Source organism: Lonchura striata, chromosome 8, assembly GCF_050655825.1.
Source record: "Lonchura striata isolate lonStrDom1 chromosome 8, ASM5065582v1, whole genome shotgun sequence".
Taxonomy (NCBI): domain Eukaryota; kingdom Metazoa; phylum Chordata; class Aves; order Passeriformes; family Estrildidae; genus Lonchura; species Lonchura striata.
Genome location: NC_140710.1, coordinates 21,741,720 through 21,764,088, shown reverse-complemented (window position 1 = coordinate 21,764,088; position 22,369 = coordinate 21,741,720). Strand labels below are relative to the sequence as shown.

Below are 22,369 nucleotides of genomic sequence, written 5' to 3'. Positions count from 1 at the left end.
TGGTTCCACCTCTGAAAAGCTGTAGTGACATAATCGACACTACAGCAGCTGAGGCTGAGAGCACTAGAAAGCAGCATATTACATTTTCTTTGCACAGGTCACTGAGCATCCAGTATGATTTTAGCACATCTTGTTGTGGAGAGCTTTTAATGCTAATTTGTTGCTATTATTTAAGAATAGTCTGCTGAAGGGGACACTACCAGCATGCTGTCTAAACATTAGATATTATTTTGACCTTGCTTTATTCCTGCAGTAAAACCTGATCGCAGGTGGGAAATGCAAGCTGTTATTCATACATTAACCAACAACAGGGGCAACCCAGATGATAACTGAACATGGAGGGTGAGCATGTGGAAATGATGGAGGGTTTTTTCCTTCCTTTTTTTGGTCTATATAAAGGAACTTATGTAGCACCAATTTTTTGCGTTAAAAATGATACATCAAATATTGGATATAAATAATGCAGAATGCCACTGCACCTGTGAGGTAGACACAATGCTTCCAGATGAAACAATGAAAATGTTGAAGCAGTTAGAAAGATGTTTCCAAAAGAATTAATTTATAAAATTATTCAGCTCTGCATCGTAGCAGTAAAGATACTTTATCTGGATTTGTGGCACAGATTTTTGAATGAACAAGTATAAGAGCAGAGTATATCCTGGTTTAGGAGTGGCAGATCACCAGTTTTCCCCTGTTCAGCAGCTTTACTGTCCCAGAGATTCCTCACAGTGAATTTACCAGTGAGTAGCCTGACCCCAGGGACAGGGGTGCTGTCATGTGGCAGTGGCTGGGAATGTTCCACACATGTAGCACTTATGCATACACCAGCTCTTAATTGTTTTTCCTTCAAAATTTCTGCAGAAGAGCAATTCAGTGAGGCTGGGTAAAGCATTAAAGGTTTTAGGGGTTCTTTGGGGTTTTATAAAGACTATATGCTTCTGCAAATTTAAGTATCAGTATAAACCTTTTTTCAGAGCAGAAAGTCTGTCACAAATTGATAATTTTATAGAATTCCTCCTCTAATATAGTTTGATTAACATAATAGTTTTTGCTTACAGCCTTAATTACTTTTGCCACTGAGAGCTTCTGTTTGGGGTAATGATCATTTATGAATGATCTTCCATTATGGGAATGAACTTCCATTATGAATTAGAGCAGCTGAAGATTTGTCATGGGTATTTATTCACTTCTTTCCAAATACAATTTCCCATCTCAGCTGAGCAGAGGCTTCAGTTTCAGCCTCTGCTTAAGCCACATTTTTGAGCTGAAGTTTTTTCAAAAAATGCTGTCCATGCTACCACGGGTAACATGATGCACATCTGATACATCTGTTTCTCTCAAAAAAAAACCCTGCAGTCCTCTAGCCTAACACAAATATATTGATGCTTCATATCAGATATTGCAAAACTTACTGCAAGTTCTTTAGTCTTGGACATACAATTAAGGGGTTCTTCAGGCTGCTCCTGTGAGAACCCACACAAGGATTCTTCACATGAACCCATACTGGGGCAAAGCACTTCATACCTGGCCTGATTCACCTCATGTATATCAAAAGACCTCATTCTCAGAATAAAAATAACAATTACCTGAAGAGGACTCCAAGGCAACATTCAGTCTGGAGACTAGAACAAAATAAACAAGAAAAAAGGGAAATCTTCCCCCAGCATCAGAAGATAATCTGAAACAAGAGACAGCCTTCATCCACACACAGCTGAGACCTACAGAACTACCTTGTAGCACTCCTCTGGGCTCTGTCACTGGATCCACAAAATAAAGTAGTAGTGCATGCTAGTCTACCTGACAGAATATCCCAAAATATTGCCTGGTAAGCCAAGAGGGAAAGGAAAGTTTCCAGGCAAGATTTACAAAAACAAACTTCAAGGAGAAAGTGCCTTCTTGGAATACCAAGAGAAGAGGCTGTGACATGGACAGCACAGACTGTGCAAGCAGATGGGAGATCTGGAAAATTGTGATGAAAGTGAAAGGGTGTTTCAGTGCATTGAAAAAAAAAAGAAAAGTTGAAATATTTATTTAAAATACAATAAAAGAGAGGGGATGCAATGCATAATAATACCGTGAGACTGAGAAAATAGGAAAGCTCTGCAGGCTGATGTAGAATACATACATTTAGGAAGTCCAAAGGGATGCAATTTTGTCTTCCATGAAAGGGAGCAGTAAGAACATGACTGAAAACTTGAAGAAAGGCAAGGGCTAAGCATAAGCAAAAAGCCCAGTAATACCTGGGAGATACTCATGGGCAGGTGTTTGACAAGCCCATTTTAGATCATCTGTACGATGCTTACAATGGCTAAATGAGACTCAAAGAATAAGCAGCACCTAAATATTGTCTCTTTTATCACAAGGACCACAATGTGTTATAATCATTTTAAAATTCAGTATTTCAAATTAATTTACTAAGAGAAAGGTTAAATCATTGATACTGAGTATTTGTACAACTAGGCAACGTTTTTCTCTGGAAAGGCTAAAAGTGCTACACAAGGCCTTAATTTTTTTTCTTTTTTTTTTGTCTGTAAATTATCTCAGATAAGTTGGTAGGTTTGATCTTTAAGTAACTTTTCCAAAGCTCTCAAAATCCTGGCAGAGTCTTTGTTTTAAGCTCTATTTACTTTTGCCTAGAAATATATGTAGAAGACTGGTCCAGAAGAAAATAATTAAATAAATCTGATTTTTTATATCATAGATATCTGATTTTTATCTTGAAATATCATCAGTTTTTGATAATCTGTTTTTATAAAGAATAAAAATATCCCTGATGTGTATGCAGATGCATTACCATATGCACATTATTTCATTTCAGAGTGAAAAAGCAGCTATATATCAGATACCCATTATATAAGTGTGTACAGACATCAGAGTGTGGAACCACTCTTCCTGTTTAAAAGAAACATTCCAAGAGTTTGTAATTGTACTTTGTTTGCCTGTGCCTAGAGAAGCTGAAAATTAGAAACTGCAAAAAATTGAGCAAAGTCTAGAGAATTGGAGGGATAAGGGAGGGCAGAGGGTAGGAAAAAAAAATGTTATTTTCTATTTCTCAGTTGTAAAAGTCCTGATAAGGTGGATGTTCGTTTACATCCTCAGACATGTCCTCTGTCTAACATTGTGAGCCTTCAGAAAACACGAGCACTGATATGACAGGCATCTATTCAGCTTTCTAATTACGTAAGTACAAATATCTGCCATTTGGATTTTGACAATCTCAAACAGTAGAAATGAATCTGATAAGAAAAAGAATAGGTGAATTTTTATGCTGCAATTCTCTTGGGAGACAGGGAAGCAGAATTAAGAAGTGTTTGTGATCTTAAAGGCAAATTGGATGACATTTTTAAAGATATCTATAAAACCAAGATAGTGATTGATAGAGATAGCAGTCACTTTATTCTCAGAGTAATTAAAGCTTCAGGTTTTATTCTTTTTTCTCTCATTTGTTTGCCTCTCATTCAAATCTTTGACAATAAGAAAAATTGCATATGAAAGATTTTGCTTTCACATCACTGAAAAGAGTGCCCAAGACAGCTTCTAGATCAGATTCAGCAGCACATAAAGAGAATTTTCCAGTCAAAGCAAAAGAAAATCAGCATCATAGTGTGCCCTCTTCCCCATCATGCTGATGGTTACTTGGCACACTGATATATGTTTACCCACGGCTGCCTATCCCAGTTTGCCCACAATGGCTGCCTTGACACGAAGATTCACTTGGCAGATGTTTACTTGCATCACCTTCAGGACCCCAGTGAGTTACCTTGACTGAAAGTCAAGCCAAAAAGATTCAGTGTTTGCCCCTTTCGGGTCCCATTCTGTCTCCTCAGCAGCAAACTACTCCGTTCAAAAATCAATTTAGTCGCAAGGTCATATGGAAATAGCTCACGGTATGAAAAGCTTGACTCTGTCTTAGCAAGGGCCTTTGGATTAAGCAGGCAATTGACCACCTAAAAGCTTTGGCCATACTTCACATGCAAAGAACTTTGTGTCCATCTCCTGCACAGCCAGAACATAAAACTTCAAAAACTCCATGCTGCAATCAATCAAGCTCAGAGGACACAGCCACAGCTCTTGGCACTCCAGCTGGTTGTGCTCCCACTGCATTTGCTGCATACTAGCAAAGTATGACAACTCACATGAGAAAAGTGCTGAGTAAACTGTCTTTGCATATACACAGAACAGTTTCTATGATGCTGTGAGTAAGGGAAAAGAGAGTTTAGGTTTCTGGAGGTTTTTTCATTTGCATTTCTTACATTGGTTGAAAGCTTGGTTTGGAGGTCAGGTGTTGTTGCTTAAATTGGCCAGTTGTTTTACTTTGTGTTTATTCCTTGTATTTTCCAAATAACTTATGAATAATTGTGAAGCTGATCTAAAGTGATGATTTGTCAAAACATAATCATATAACACAACACAGGCCAGGTTTTAATTGTGCTTTAACTGGAGCCCTTGCAGCCTTAAAAAAATAAAGCAGAGATTTTTTTCACTTGCAACCATGAGCTGCAGACATAAGTGGCCCTGTGATGAGCTATCAGTGGGGAAGGCCCACCAGATGGGAAGAACAGAAATTTTGTTTATTTCTGCAATCAAGCCAAAGTGAGCTGAAAATCCTGAATGAAAAACTTTCCACAGAACTTTTACACAAAGATCAGAGACTTTTTCTTGGGATGTACCACTTGGGAATTTGTGATCCTTGTTTCTACCACAGTTGTATAATTTTAACATCCCACAGAGCTGACAGACTTTGACACTAACAACTGTGCAGGGAGTAAAACAGATTTACAAGTGGCAGTGACCTTTTCATCAAGGGAAGTAAAGTAGACTCAAATCCACCATACCCCCGACTCACAGTCCTGACAACATCATTCAACATACAGTAGGAAAAGCACTTCAGCAAAAGTTTATGAAAGTGACATTGACACAGCACAGGACATTAAATTGATCCCACCAACATGCTGGGAGTTTTAGATAGCGCTTCTTTCTTTTTTTTTTATTGAGATTTGAAGCATCTTCTGCTTTAATAGTTTAATCTGTTACTCAGGCAATTAAAATAAACTAGCACCTTTTTAATTACAAACATATACATATTTTGACCATCCTTGTAGTCAGGGACTACAAGGTAAAGAATGGTAAATAAAAATTATATTAATCCATAACTGAATGTTCCTACCAGCATTTCTTTGCATTCTTCTCAGACACCCATAACACTGTGCTGCCTGGACAGGACTCATTCACTGTCTTAGATCTTGTTACCCTAGCAACTAATAGCCAAGCTGGCTTCAAAAATCATAATAGAGGTGGCCTCTCTGATTTTTAAAGGAAATTGGCTATTTTAAACCCAGTGAATGCATGTTTTAATTGCACTCTTCATGGCTGAGAATCTCTCCCTCAGCGTTTCTTCACAGTTAATAACAGTTTTAGTCATCTATATGGTTCAATGTGTAGATACAGTAAAGCAAAACTCCTCCTGACAGACATTTGAAGCATAGTTGATTCATTTCTTGGCACCTAAAAACCAAAAATTACATCTGCATTTGTTAATGCAGAATCTCTGCAATTTCATTATGTTTTAAAATAAGGCTATTATTTTAAATTTCTCTGAGAGTAAGAATAGTTGACTAAGGAACATTATACAAGCCCAGTTTAGAAAGGCACTCCATCTTCAGAAGAAAGAAAATTGTTGGACAAATTTATGGTAAAGCAAATTTTTCCTATTGATCAAGCCCTCGAGGGGCATTAACAACACTTAAGGGACCAAAGTGCAGAAGATGGCAGAGCTGACACAGAGAGAGTCAGCAAGAGAGCTGAGCAGGGCTGGAAGGAAATGGAACACTTTAACATTACATCCTGGTCATACCAAGGTCCATTGACCCTCTATGCATTCCAGATAATTAATTTACAACACATTAAACCTGTGTGTGAAGAAGGATGTTATGCATCAATTGCATAGGAATAAGAAGTGTTATTGATTTAAGATTTCTATTGTATCATGCGCTGACAGAAAGAAACAACCTGGTGGTGTTTTAAAGACAAAAAAAACCCTTTTCTGAAGGACAAGTTTGCTAAATAAGTGCACTTTACACTACATTTAACTGAAGTATTGTTGACACCCGAAAATAAATGCCGTTAGGAAAGAAACCCTCAGCATAATTAGGAGACTATGGCGTGACTGGATAATATTGGCATTCACTCTAGGAAACAAATACTTTGAGGTGATAATGCTCTCTTTTACAGTAAGAGTTTAAAACAGAAAAACACATTGACAAATATTATTTAATGAATAAAATATGAGTGAACCAGTTCCATTAATACACGATGATGTCTAATGAGATTCAAGCTCATTTTCCTCATGGAATCATTTTGCACTTCACATGTAAAAGGAGACTTGCAGAATAGTAAAGTTTGATTCATGAACATCAGAACCAATTTCATTTACAGAGGTTTTATTTTCTATAAGTTACAATTTTCAGATGACAGATCAGAAAATTCAGAAGTTCTGGTTAAAGTTTTGTACTGCTTAGAATTTCTTACTGCAGTTTAACTTCCCAGGAACATAGGATGCAAAGAAAATCTGCCCTGTGCCACTCACAACTTTCAGCAACTATTTAATGCTCATTTAAAACTTACAGTGGTTAGGAGATATGAATCAGGCTACATGTAAAATACTCCCATGCAAAAAAACCCAAGAAATTCAATTTCAAGCAAGCAATAGAAAAGGAGAGAAAAATCACAGAGAAGCCTTTAACTGATCTGAACTGCAATAAACCTCACAATATGAAGGGAAGGGTTAGCTTCCTGGTAGAATGCTGGATAGTTCTTTGGATTTGGTATAAAACACTCAGAGAGTGTATCAAATCACATGGAAAGAGTGTACCAAAGATCTAAAATAAAGCCTGGGATTTTGCAAGCAAGCAAAGCTATTCCAGCCAAATGGAAAACAATATGAGAGCATCCCAAACATAGCGGAGAAGTCAAAGCATCACAGGACTCAAATAGAAAAGTGTGAAGAATCTGAGCTATAAAAGCAGGAGAGTGCCCAAATAACTGCAGATGAACTTGGGCACAGTGGCCAATAGTATGTAATATGAAAATCTGTGATTATGTGTAAGAATAACAATTTACATTTCTCTGCAAAACTTTCTGGACATCTGCAAGTATACACAGTAGTGGTAAAGTGGATGGCAGTGGCAATACTAGATCCAGGATCCCTTTGTAAAACCATGCCACACAGCCCCAAGACACAAAGAAATGATAGCTTGAAAGCAAGCCATGAACACACAATATGATGGCAGCAACACAGAGAACACTGATGCAAGAAAGGCTGCAGCTGTCAGGAGGTAATGAACTGAGAAAATAATTAATTTTAATAATAATAATAAAAAATAAATAAATAAACTTTTATTCAGCATTAAAGATGGCTATTTAGGTACTTCTGCAAGAAACATGCAGTAGTTTCTCTCAATAGGACTGTTAAAACTGAAGTCAAGTGCATTATTCATCCTGAGTACTAATAAAACCTTTAATGTCAATGCTCTCAAAGAGTGAAGAGAACCTTTGGCCTTAGTCTACATGTGTAAAAAGTTATGTATCTGATTTATGGAAAGTTTATGTTAACTGAAACTAGCTATAAAATACTGCCATTCCCAAAAAGAATCTGATAAGCACCATTATTGCACCGTCTCTTGAAACGACAGATATTATTTCTCAAATACAAATAGTCTATTTTAAAAAAAATTTAAGTAATATTTGTTGCCTGCAGATGCATATAATGGACCCTTTGATACAAGCCCAGTAGAGCAATGTCACTTATCCCTTAAATGACACTTGTATCCATCTGATATTTATTCCCTCTTCAACCATTTCTAGTCACAGACAAGGGTCTCAAATATCAGAGAAAAATCAGAGTATGACCTTAGGTTGCTGTGCTCCTCACTTTCTTGAGGTGCCCCATATGAGCACCCTTCAGCAGGGCTGCAGGCACCTGTCAGTGCCTTTTCAGTGGTGCCAGTGAGCAGCTCTGCAATACCTCACATGTGACTGCTGGCCACAGACTTTCCACGACAAACTGTGCTCTTCCCCAGGCTTAGGATCTAGAACAACAGCCTTGGTAGTTCCCTGATGAAAATAATTATTTCCTAATACCCATGCCAAGATCAGCTGTATACATACTAATAAAATGCAAACTGTGAATTGCAGGAATAAAGGAAATATTATAGGTGTGACTCCTCTATAATATACCTGAATTTTCTTAAAATATAATGTGTTTCCAGGAGTGGTACATGCTAAAGGGGAGGAAGCTCCAGTTTTGCACCTCCAGTAGGTCCAGTCTCAACTCTAACCAACACAGCAACCCCCATTCCCAAAAGACTTACTGATCCATCTTAGAAATTTCTCGAGTGCATCACATTTTCCTTTCTGCAGACATTGAGACATCATCAGGATTTATATGATATAACAACCAAACTATTATTCATCCAGAGTAACTAAACATTCACAGTGCAGAAGATAAAAAAATATTTTAAAAATTAATTGTTTTGGCTGGATATTTTAATGATATTTTACTGAAATCACTTATTTTTCATTTAAAAATCAATTCTTTGACATTAGAATTTGAAACATAACAATCAATTATAATTATCATCTAGAAAAGTAATTCAAATGAAATTTAAAATATTTCATGTCTATCTTTAAAAAATGAAATGAAGGGCAGGTCTACTGCTGTTATAGAATCAGAAGGGAAAAAAGTCTCTTATCAACTGAGAATTAATCAGACAATATAAATATGCTACAATATTACAGAGTTCAGTATCTAAAGTCATATTTCTCTATTTTCCTGGAGTAAATGATAGCATTATTTTTTATTTGGGGAGCGGGGGAAGGAATGAGAGGGAACATAACCAAAATAAAGCATAAAACAAAACACCAACACTCATGTTACAGTAAAAAATATGAAAAAGAAAAGCACATTCAGCTTGAGTGCACCAACCTTAATTGTCTGCAGCTCAAATGGACAAAATGATGAAGGACTGTAAGGAAAAGGAAAATAAACTGATTTCCTAGGGGTATGTGATGCACCCTCTGATGGGTAACAGCAAGAGAACAGTACACATTCTCTCATAATTTACAAATTCAGTAACCTGGTTTCCCCAATCTGTATCAGAGCTATTATGTTACTTAGTAGCCTTTTCAATTATGAGATGGCCTTAATAAACAACCTGGGTGTATTCACCCCTCACTAAATTATAATCAACAGTTGATTCCAATTTTTCGTTTGTTTTTCTCTCCCTGTATGACAAAGATCTCACATTTCATTAACTTGTATGGTTAATCACACTACTGTTAACTCCTATTGCCACAATCAGGGAAATATTCTTTTTATCCTTGACCTACAAGTCATGATCCAGTCTTGTGAAACAGTATTACACTATTTTAAAAACATTTTTTTCAAATAGGCTGGTTCTGTCAGTCTGATGAGAATTTTGAGATTTCCTTTGGCAAACATGACTGTGTTAAAGAAGGCTGCTACACCAAGGTGCAGACTGCCTACCCACTGCTACCTCCTACTCGTGCTCCTTTGCCACGGCACATCCCACAATAAACACCTGCACCTCAGGTACATGGCTGCATGTGCCTTGTAGGAAACAGACATCAGCCAAGGAACCCAGCCCAGAGGAGCAAACACAAAGACAGCCCCAAGCTCTTAATCAGGTGAGACAAAGTGACCATAGGAAAATGTGCATATGAAATTTAATGAGGGCCAAATACACTCTGAAAAAAAGTTGTAAGTTCGGTTAAATATATTTTTGCTTATTTCACGAGTTAATATTTTTTCACACAGAAGAAAAAAAAATCTATATTACATATATTAGCATTTTTATGGGATTGAATTTCAGCTTTCCTGTACTTTATTGAGTGTTTCATGCCATACAAATTGCCATAGATCCTGAGCACCTGATCAGACTCGCACCCTGCATGTCAGTGGTGTACAGCTGATGCACAGATGGTCACATTTGTTATAATGGACTCAAATGAACACCCACTTGTGAATCCATCACATACTACTCACTGACTCCTTGAAACCTAGCTGGTGGCAAAATTCCATTTAAAGTGTGGCGGCACAGTGTTTATCCTGGAATTGCTGAGATAGCTCAGAGGTTTGGGCTGGTTTTTGGTTCCAGTGATTATTATGAGCAAATGATTTACTGCACAACAGAGGGTTTCTCTACTCAGATTTTATTAAATAATTGCAAAGTGATTATTTGCAATTGCGAAGAGATGAGCCAGATCCCATTAGGTGCACACTGTTAGAGTTCTATGATATTTATTTATCCTGTGAATATATATTTTATATGTGAACTGTGTAGATTTGAACAACTAGCTGTCTGCTATATCAATCAGGGCATCACACACATACATCTAAGAGTGGAGTTATTTTAAATGCTGTTAATTTCAGGGAAATACATACCTTGCAGTCCCTTCTAAAAAACACTTTTCTAATGGAGTATTATGTTTGCAATAACTGCAGGATCAGGCTCAAATACTAACTCAGACTTTCAAACTAGATGAAAGAATGCAAAGAGGAGGCAGATAACAGGGGTTTTTTTTAAATATTCACACATACTTACTGCATTCCTCTCCAGAATTCATGGGTCATTATTCTTTGTAGCTCTTTTTTCTTCAGAGTAAGACTGAGGAATGAAGTCCACATTCTGAAATTACATACAAATATGTTAGAAAAATGGAGTGTTTGAAATCAATTCTAATGTTACATGCAAAGGACATTCTGGGCTCATTAAGTAAAAATATCTCATTTAATGAGCAGGAAAGCACTGGAGCACACTGAACCCTGACACAAAGCAAATTATTTAAGTGATAAATTATATTTTATGGGGAATGTAAAAGTTAATAATACTCAGGGGTAGGGTAATAAATGCAGAGGTGTAACTAACTTCATTGACTGCTTTACTTACAAACATGCCATATGTACCTGGTTACTTGAAATAGTAATAAAAGGAATTGGCAGAAACTCCAGGAACCGAAGATTCACACAGAGACCTTTGTAGCATTCTTTTCCACAGAGCAGCCTGTGTTTTATTCCTTTCAAACTCATTATTCTCCTCCCTCTTCCACTTCAGAATATATATGTCCGGTCTTTGCTTTTCACTTTTTGTCAAATATTTGATCTTGCAGTCATTAAAACTGAAACCTCCTTATCTGCCAGAGAGACTAATAAACACAGAGCTCATTTACCTGCAGTGATGCTCCAGAAGTGACGTGAAACTTTACTTGAAGAGACTCAATTTATGCTGAAGGAAAACAGTGGATCAACTTTTAATCCACTGCCCTTTTAGTGTGTGCAAGTGGCACTGAATCTCCTGATATTTTTTGTCCGCAGAGATCCATGCAACAGACCAAGTCACAAGGATATTGCTCCCAGGTACACCTCTGCCCTTTACCATGAATTTAACTGTCTGCATTAAAACCCCTTTTCTACATTTCAATGGTGTAAAGGAAATAATTCATACACTTCTAATAGAAATCAACAGAGGTGAAGTCTTCTCAACCACAACTATTTCCAGTGACTATTTCCTTAATTCTGAAATGGAATGTGCATTACCAACATGGTCCTTTATTTTCCAATTTTCTTTTCTCTTTATGTTTATAGGTCAGCAGGTAGTGCTTTATTCCCACTGGTTGTTACTCTGAATTGGTACAGTTTGCACATGAATGAGACATTCACACAGCATGAGTATCACTTTTGTCAGAGTCCTCTGGCAGATTGTTGAACAGAAACAATTAAATGGATTATGAAAGAATATAAAGTTTATTCACTATATATATATATATATATATATATATATATATATATATATATATATATATATATATATATTTCAATATAAAGTTTATTCACTGCATTGAAAATTACCCACTTACATGCAATTATTTTTTAGGAACAAGAGTTTACATTCAATTCAATTCTGCATTAAATCAACTTAACTTTAGCCTTCTTTTTAGTTTGCAGTCCTGTGATGGTGATCAGTGATCTAATATCACCATACAAGTGAGCTCCAGCCATGACTTTGAATCTGGAAAGTAAAAAAAAAAAAAAAGAAAAAAAAAAAAACAAATAAACAAAAAAATCACCCTCAAACCAATATAGAAAATATCTACCAAAAAAAAAAAAAATACCCCAAAAAAATCAGAAAAACAAAGTGTTCCTTCAAAAAAACCCACCACACTCAGTGAAATTTTTCATTTACGGTTGAACTCAATGAGCTAAAAGGTATTTTCTAACCAAAATCATTTTATTATTCTAATAAGTAACAATAAAAATGACAAATAAGATATTTTCCAGCAGAAGAAACATGCCTTTCACAGGCAACATGACTAGAAATATAGGCTGTGGGGACCTACATTGATTACATTGCATGATTTGTAAAATGGTATGTCTGTAAGCCTGCAAAAGAAAATAGAAGTCTCATTCAGATGCATTATAAACTTTCAAGTAACTGTTTATCCAAATTATTCTTTCAGTCTAAATATACAGATAACTTAATACTCTTACGTTTCAGCTTTTGGAGTCAGTCATAAAAGGTCCAAATTTACCAGGTGGTTTTCAGGTTGCAGAAAGCCTGCATTTCAAACAGAAGCTGAAATTTTTAACTAATCCAATGACCTCAGGAACAGAAATATTCAGGAAAATTTTTTTATTATTGTACTCAGAGGGAGTTGGAAGAACCAAGAATTTCAACAAACTTTTATATGTCTGCATGTGGCTGCATATATATACATGTGTGTATATTCTGTATACATCAGAGAGAAAACAATTACAGATTCATGGCATGAGAACAGTAATAAAAGAAATATGCTCAAACACTTCAAAAATAATTTTAATTTAGTAGGGTTTTTTTTTTAGGTGAGAGTCAAAGTTTTAGGTAGTCTAGGCATGAAGAATCCTAATGCCAATTTGTATATCTATCTTCTGATTTGTATCTATCCAGAAGACAGAATCACAATTCTGATTCAGGCTGAGTCCCTAATATCTTGCATGAGCAGCAATTACTTTTATAAAGAGATAAAGAGCAATTCCCCTTTTCAAAGCACGACTATGCTACCTACAGAAGTATTTCGTAGGGTTCCTAGCCTAGATGCTCTTGGGAGACAGGTCTTCCTTTCAAAGTAAATAATACTAGCTTCTCTGAAATATCTTTTTTAAAAAAAGAAAAAAGCATTTCACTTCCTTTTGGACAACTTCAAAATGGTGCAGGGTGTAAGAGGCTACATAAAGTTGGGAAGCTGAGGGACAGAAGGGCTCAGCATGTTCTCCATGGAACTTCCCCATGAACTTGCAGCACACTTGATAACCAAAACCATGTCATCTGCATCTCCTAAACCAGTAGATGCTGCTATCTCTACTTCTCCAAATATTGAATTTATGTTTTCAGTTACATGTAGAATAACTAATGCACTGGTGCCAGTCAGATACTTTATATCACCAAACCCCCACAAGCAAATTTGTTTTACACAGCAGTTGAATGCAAAACATTCTGTAGAGAGTGCAAACGCAAGGGAATGAGAACAGAAAACAGCACTAGCAACATCATTTAACTTAAGTGAACATTAATACCTCCAAGACATTGCATTATTGCTTCTTACACTTAGTGGGAAAAGCTGTAATTTACATGTATAATGCTTTTAACATCATCTATTAATAAGATGTGTATAGTTACTCTGTTCAATTGATATTGGAAAGAAAAGACTTATTTGAAAACATATGCTGCAATAATTAAAATGCTATTATGCTGACAGTGCCTTTCTTCGAGGAATTCGTAACGTCTGTATTGGCTGTGATAAGCATTGATTATCTGGAGTGATATAAATATTTGGGGAGCTAATAACAAGCAGGTAGGATTTCAGTGAATGCTATAGGCAGCCAAGATAAATCACAGGAAGCCTAGATCAAAGCTGGTTTGTGAATAAGTTTGTTTTTGTATTTAACAACTCAATATAAAGCACACACACAGAAAACTCTTCAGAGATTTAAACCCAAGGAAATGCCATAAAGAAACATCCCATCCTGTGCAGCATTTTTGTACATCTGTAGGATCTCCCTATGCAGCAAGAAGGATGTCAGCACACAAAGAGGTGAATTAATTCAATCCATCAAGTATTTACCATGCACATTTAGTAACAATAGACATTTATTTGAATTATTAAAACTTTTTTTAAAGCAGAAAAAAACCCAACAACATGGAACTTTTATTCCTTCCCTTTGAGGAGGGTAATTTAGTGATGCAATAGGGTCAACTGCAATTTAGTTCCCATTCAGGCTGGGTCAACTACCTCTTGGTTCCACCTCTGGTATTTATTTTATTTATTCTGTCTTACTTTCATTAAATTGCTTTAGACTGTAATAAGAGTTTACATCACCTGCTGTGCTCCTTTCTAGGTGCTTTTTTCTCTTCCCTATTCTGATGTCCCACTATATAACCTCTGCTTTCTTGGTCCTGGCCCTTAACATCCCAAAGGCTCTCTGGATTTCTGGAGGTGATGTAGGCTTGAAAAAGTCCTGATGAGATTCAAGACAGCCTCAACTTCAGTGAGGTTGCAAGGGCATGACTGAAAGCAGGATGTGTTTTGTATATTCATTAATCAAGACTTTTATTGCTAACATTTCCTCCTTTGCACATAAGACAAAAGCTCGTTGCTGTCAGTGAGCGAAGAAGAGCCGCGGGAGCGGCTCGGGAGGGCAGGGCCCCGGCCGGGGGCGGCTCGGGAAGGCAGGGCCCGGGCCGGGGGCGGCTCGGGAAGGCAGGGCCCCGTGCGCTGCCGAGCTCCCGGGAGCAGGGCTGGGATCCAGCCACGGCCCCCGGCTGCAGCGCCCTGCTGCTCCTTCCGCAGCCAGTGCTGGCAGCAGAGCTGGAGCCTGCTGCACCGGTGCGATCTTGGCCCCAGGGATAAAATAGGAGCTTTTTGCTGACAATTATGCAACCAAGTTTGTACCCTGAGTGACTGAATCCAAACGTTTGTCTGATTTCAAGTGAGTGAGAAGCCCTATTGACTACCCATCCCCACAGGACTTCTCACATACCTGTGATCAGGAGAGAAGCTCAGTTTATGTAAACCTTTGCCCGTGAGTCAGGGTTGAGTAAACAAAGACTTTTCCATATTTTCTGCAAGCATTCCACTGTTAATACACAGCATGCAACATTTGTTCCTTATTAAGCTGTATTTTCATTTCTTTGCTTTAGTAATTTAGCTCTTTCTAACACTCTTTGTTCCCTTTTTTAAGCATTGCATTAACTTGCCTTCCTGTAACCTCTGTACAGCTTTCGCTGTGATTGTTGTAACAGTTTGTCCTATTCCAAAGCACAGGGATTGATTGTGTCTCTAGTTATTATCTTGTCCTTGTTTCTTTCAAACTAGTGGCCTCTGAATTTTATTTTTTTTCAAAACAGATGGAAGACTAAAAAGACATAATCTTCACAGTAGCATAAAGTAATGTTCTGTAGACACAACAATGGCTGTTTATTGCACCTTGCATAAACTGCTTTCATTACCTTCAGATTACTGGTGTTATTCAAAAACATTCATTTACAGCAAAGACTGTCCATGGACACTTACTGAAACTTTTATACACAGCATTTTGTCCTAGATTGTCTATTCAAAAATTAATTTATTCAAAAGAAGCTTCAGTTATATATATAGTTTTGATTATCCTAATACTATTATGGCTTTTGTTAATCTAAATTAAATAAACTTATAGCAATGTAAGTAAAACTAATCTTGCAATTTACTAGTGCAATAGCAGTGTCACTACAAACATATTGCCACAACTAGGTGCACATTTTTTCTCAAATTATATGAAAATTCACACTCTGTTGGCCACACAGTGTAGTTTGCATGAAAACCAAGAGGATCCATGTAATTTTCCACAAGAAAAATAACTGTACTACCATGGCAGCATAGTATAAGAAGAATAGTTTAAAAGTCTGGTTTCTGTTGGTTTGGGGGTTTTTTATCCCCTCTTTGTATTTCTAAAATGCTTCGGCAACAATAATGTTTCTGGACTTGCAGAGGGCCCAAAACAAACTAAGGAGGCGAATATTGGCATGTGTTGCAGAGTGTTACACAGAGATACAGCCGAGCTGGGGCCTTCCTGGAGGTGATGCTGGGAGGGGGAAAGGGTCCCAGTGAGTACTGTCTGGCCACTTCAAAGGCACCAGCTGAGAAAGTAGAAAACAGTAGTAAAATGTAGAAACCCAGTATGTCCTGATTTTTTGTATACTTCACAACAGAGCTATGAAATATATTTCTAGACTAATATAGTGCCACTATTGACTGTTAGTTTCTAAATTAGTTTCTCTGCACATTGTATTTTTCAGGAAGTTTACATTTATTGTTCCATTAGCATAAATAGTGTAAGGTGGTTAATTCTGCATTTCAATTCTGATAATCATTTTTTAAATACATTGGTGTTACTACATCTCATACTGCTTCCCACTACAAGACAAGGTTCCCTCTTCAGATTCTACATCTACACAATGAATTTTCTCAACAATGTGGAAAGTAACTCCATTTGCATGTTATAGGGGCATGGAAATTCACATTTGGGTAGATACCTCTAATTTCCCTCTTCTACAGTTAGGGAGTGCACTGAAATCTTCCCAGTTTTGTTTTTTTTTTTTTACATATGCTGGATAACTCCTGTGTGTTCCTGGTATGTTAATGATTGCTATAATTTGAGACTGCTTTTCCAAGTACCAAAAATGTCTGAATGCATTTGTTTCTAAACAAGAGAGAGTCTGTGACAAACACATACTGAATAGCAAAAGGAGGCAGGGAGGCTAGGGGATTGGAAACTAAAAAAGGGGGGGGAAAGAAAAATAAACAAAACATAGCAGAACAGCCTATCTGAATGACCTTGATATGGAATCTGTTATTTAACTATATACAGGGCTTCAGCTATTCATTCTATTTTACTTCTTTTGGATGATGCCACCTCTGTTAAAGAATTAAATAAATTTGGGTGGAAATAATTAGATTTTGTCTGAAAGAAAATAGTGACTTAACTGTAGCAGTATAAAATCTCATGTGTCTCCTCTGCTAAAGAAAGAATTTGTATACAACCATAAATTTTTTATGTTTCTATCAAACATTGTTAATAAAGGTTTTAATATTTATAGTTACCCTTGGCCAAACTCTGAGAGTTCCCTCTCCAGTAGGGTACACTCACAGAGGTACACATTGCCTTTGGGTACCACTGATTGGGACAGTAAGTACATGGTGGATTTCCCTTTGGAATATAGCACTGATATCCAGCTCTTCTTAATCTTCTTAATATTCAGTTTTACGCATTCCTCTGTAATCAGCTCTATCCTGAATTCTAATGAGTTCTGGTTTTACACTGGGAGCTGTGTCTTTTAACAATCAATGTTATTAAAATGACCCTTGATAGCACACGATTCCACAGTGGGAATTTTCAAAGCTATGTACAAAAATACATTTCATTACCACTTTAATATAGAAGTTTAAAATCAGAACTTCTCTCTGCCTTGTTCAAAGCAATTTCTCTAGCTTTGAACAGCTGCTTAGCACACCACAGCAACTACAGCAAGATTTCAGCTCTCCTTCCATGGTGGCCCAGGATCTCAGAGCAAAAGAGGAAATGCAGTGCTGGAGATTGAATAGCTGATAGATTTATGGTCACTGGTCTGAACACAGCCCAGGAAAAGACTGATTAAAGGGCTCCATGATGCAAGGTGCTCTGTGTTGGTTAGATTTTTTATTGCATTGTTATAACTTCATGGGAGTTATTTAATGATCTTTTAACTAGTTTTATTGCTTACTGTATATAAGAACTACCAACCTGCTGGCATAGATAAAATATGTTAGGAAATTAGTTTCATCTCACTTGCCTTTTTATTGAACAAGTGAATCTCTCTCAACTTTCTATCACGCAGCAAGTATGCCCAATATGGAAGCAAGGACATTTCACCCCCCTTTGTCACAAGCATCTGAACTGAGTACTGGTTTCTAGATGGAGCCTTGCTGGGACTCTGGGAAAGCACCAGTTTGCAGTGCCAGCACTGCTGTGTCCCACTGAACAAAACTGCAACATGCAGGTCTCTGATTCACCAGCTACTTACTAAGGAAGGGAAAACACACTGCTTTAACTTTTCATAGAGCTGAAATCAAGCTACTAAAAACTGTGCTTTGAGATAGGCAGAGAGAATAAACAAAAATGAAACAGGGCATAAGGGAAGTTTTCATCTGTCTGCCAAAGCACATAGCAGAAGAAATCTGCTATTTTTGTTGGGGTTTTGTTTTTTGGTTGGTTTGCTTTAAACATAGTAGTAGAGACGATTGGCAGCTGCTGTGCCGGTAACTCTGAGTTTAGAAGCCTGCTACCAATAAAAAGACTGTTTAGAATGAGCAGAAAGGGTACTTCACAGTATAAAATGGAGTAGGGTAAATATAGACCCCTGAAAATCAAATAAGGAAACCTTGAAACTCCTTACCCGCCCTGTGGTTTCAGCTCTAATTTGTTCCGTCACAAAGCAGAGTTCAAATATTTTAAAAAGCCTAATGTAAAACAGAAATCCCAGGCATCCCGTATTCAACAGCAGTTTCCTTTTCTCCTAAACGTCATGAAAGGAAAACCAAAGAAATCAAAAGATTGTTTCAAAAACAAAGGAAAAGAATGCTCATTCCAGAAGAACATGGTGCCTGCTCAGTGAGAAAAGCATTTCCCCTTTGACTTATTTCCATTATTAAGAGTAAATAACCAAACTAATCCCAACGGTGGATTTAAAGTAAGCAAGGCAAAAACAGCAACACTTCACTTGAAAAGATTTACTAAACAGAACTAAACAAATCCTAAGTGGAATTTGTGAGCTTGCAGTAGCACTGAGGTAGAAACATGTTTATCTGGATGACAGTAGAATATCCTTGACATGGAATTGTATCAGAAAGGCACACTTTGAGACAAGAATGACGCCTACAAATAAACTTGCAGCACAAAGTACTAAGAGAACTTTGCCCGTGCAATTTTATTACTGTTGTCCTTTTGTGCTTATGTCATTTTATTCTACCCCACCTCTTAAGCAGGCTGCCACTCTGTAAGGAGCCAAGTCCTTTACCCAAAGACACAGGTTTGATTGGCATGGGCTCCCACATTTGTCCATGCCTGTGTTTCTGAATGCTCCAAGGTCTGGGTTGAAGAGCCACAATGTGCACTCCCAGGTGTGGGCTAAAAGTGCTCTGGAGACATGAACTGAGAGCTGGGGTCCCTATAGCCAACCTAGGACAGCTACAGCCCCAACTCCTTAGCTGCTCCCAGCCCCTATGGTGAGGACTCAAAAGCTGGAGGAATTTTTAGGATATTCTCTTTCAGCAGATATTCAGCACACCACAGAACAGAACCTCTTGGCCTCGTCCCTTAATAGCCTAAATCCTAAAAGATAGCTTTGAGTTCAGGTCCTGAATAAGGAGGAAGGCCTGTAAGCCATTTGTAACTTACATTCACCCGGGAGCTTAGCAATCTGTAAAACAAGTCTGGAGGACACTGATGCTTCCTCCCTAACACTCAAATGAGTGTAACTCTGTGGCCTTAAGCCTCTTTTATACCAGGGTTACAGACATGAACCAAACTCTGTCCTTGCATGAACTAAACTGGCATTTCTCAATCACTCTGCCCTTCACCCAAGAATATCTGTAGTTTAAGTACTCCCTAGCAACTTTCTCATTATAAATACACCTAAGCCTGATGAGCTTTCCTTCAGATATGTGTTCTAGAAAGAAATATGACAAGCTAAAATGTCATTACTGAAGAAAAACTTATATTACTGATTGTTTGGAACTCTCTGTAGAGAAAGAACATTACACATTCTAGAAGACAGTATTCTGTAGGTTCATCTATAACAAACCCTCTCCCTTGGCAATTCCTCTTTGAAAAGGAAAAAGTGAATGGCAAATATCTTAAATACTATGATGCCCACCAGTCCAGCACTCTATTACTGAAATTCAAGCTTCAATATATCCTCTTGACATTAACTTCCTAGTTGAAGTAATAGATATAATTTTTATGTTCAGGAAATTATAAAGAGGTGGTATTTACTACCACTTCAGATGACTGCAGAATTGTTGATTTACAGCCAGTATAAAAATTGAAAAATACCTGTCATTGCCTCATTGATAAGTATCGAAATCCATGGAAACAAGAAAGAGTGTGGATATCAGCATGTATTATCCTATAATATCAGGTTACTTCATCTTTCTTCATGTCTGTAAAATAATAATTGTTAGTCCTTTTGTTTATTCTTAGGGAACAAATCAGGCCACGGGAAATTTTGCTATAGTAGCGGCTCCTTCAGAAATATATTCAATAATCTGTAATGACTTGTGAAGTGAAAAATCCCTGAGTAAATTTCACATCTGTAAAGCTGTAAAAAGGAGCTGGTCATATACATTAATTGTGCTTTTAAAAAGACTAACCTGTTTTATTCAGTTTATTCTAGGAGATAAAGGGAAAATAATTTTTAAAATAAAAAATCTATGATCTTGGAAGTCTGGATGCAAAATCACTGAATTAAGCAGTAATAGTGTTGATGAAATTATTTATTTTATATAAAGACCAACAAAGATCATGAAAAAGACACTAAATTTAATCTCTGATTCCTTAAAGGTTTACTTGAGGCTGTATTGTATTTCTTGTTTTCCTGATTAACAAATCATCACTGCACAAAGCAACACAGGTGGTCAGTCCCATTGGACTCACATCAAAGGGGCCACCATGAAGCTTTAGATGTTATTCAAAAGCAGTCTGAAACTTGTCTCTCACTGTTTGTCCCATCTATTGTACTCCACAGGGTCATCTTTAAAGGACTGTCAAGTTTGCAGAAAAGAAACCAACAAAAAAAACCCACCTTGTAAATGATGTTTCTAAAATCTGTTTCATAACTGTTGAGTGCTTCACAAATGTTCTATTTTCAGAATACTTGCATCATCAATTATGTCATTTTAAAACCCTGTTTTTACATGCAGAACTGTTTCCCAGCCTTACAACCAAGAAGAAATTGGTCTTTGCTAAAGGATAATCATGTTACCATGTAAATAGCCATATATATATATAACCATTTCTAAAAATTATGTCAGCCATTGTATATATAGGAGATTAAAAAAATGGAGAAGAAAACAGAAAAATAATTTTGAAAATTTTGGATTTCAAAATAGCTTATCCTTCTCATACCTCTTGCAACAAAATTCCTGAATATATTCTCACAGCAGAAAGAAATCAAATCAGTTTCTGTATTCCTTGGATCCAAATATGTTAGAGGGTTTCAAATATATTCTTAGAAACACTGTGCATGAAATAACATTTCAGTGTACACCCTACACTCAAGGAGGATTTTTTTTTCCTGTATGAGGGTTTCTTGGTTTTGGTTCTTTTATGTTAACACTTTGAAGAGTACTGACATTGTGCCTTATATGTGAGCTACTTGAAAAGATCAAAGTCTTATTAAGTCCCCAGTTATTCCATCAATACCAACAGGATGTTTATAAACCATGATTCATGTTGGCTATACCAAGAAGAAAACGCAAACTCACAGTTCTCTGTAATAAACAAAGCCAACAGCACTTTTCAGCTATGGAAAACTGATTAAAGAGTTATGGGCAAGCTGTCATAGGAAGGAAAACCCAACAGGGCTTCCCACTTTTAACAGACATGCAGGAAGCTGACTGCAGAACTTTTTGGGTTTCTAACTTTATGCACTTGAAAATTATCTGATATACTCTCTAGAGAGAATTCACTTAAATCCATAATTATTCACACAAAGTTGAGGGATTTTTCAGCAAATGAAGCATTCATCAAATGTGTTAATGTGTTTTTTTGGCAAAGACCTATTCAGTTATTTCCAAAGTTACAGTTTCACCTCAAAATAACCAAAGACTTAAAAAAAAAAAAAAGAAAAAAAAGAAAAAAAAATAAAAAAAAAAAGCACAAGCAGTCCCTCCCTGGCCAGCAGGACCCCAGAGGTGAGAGAACTTCCCCCTCAGAAAACAGTGTTTGAGTTCCTTTTCTGCTCAAGGGCCCTTGATCCATGTCTCCTCTCTGCTCAGAACGTGTCCAAAACAGTAAGATAAAGGACAGCTTCACTGGCTCCTGAGACACACAAAACACCAAACTATTTGCTGAAACAAGGGGTTCAGTGGTCCTACAGTTCACATTATCTCTTGGGAAGTAAACTCCAGCTAAGCTAGGACGTTTCAGATAAGGGGAGAATTTCACTACTTGTTTTATTTCCTGATGACATGCTAACATTATAAACTGGAGACCTTAAGACCAATGGTTATAAGCCCGTGCAAG

The 22,369-nt window shown here is 37.0% G+C and overlaps 1 long non-coding RNA gene across 1 annotated transcript in view; it reads right to left on the bottom strand.

Annotated features, from left to right (window-relative positions):
* Window positions 1–11,887: 11,887 nt before the first annotated feature.
* The window catches only part of LOC146766772 (uncharacterized), a 73,530-nt gene continuing 63,048 nt past the window's right edge, over window positions 11,888–22,369 (bottom strand). The window contains exon 3 of the long non-coding RNA XR_014956924.1: window positions 11,888–12,086. This is a non-coding gene — a long non-coding RNA (uncharacterized LOC146766772). The remainder of the gene's footprint in view (window positions 12,087–22,369) is intronic.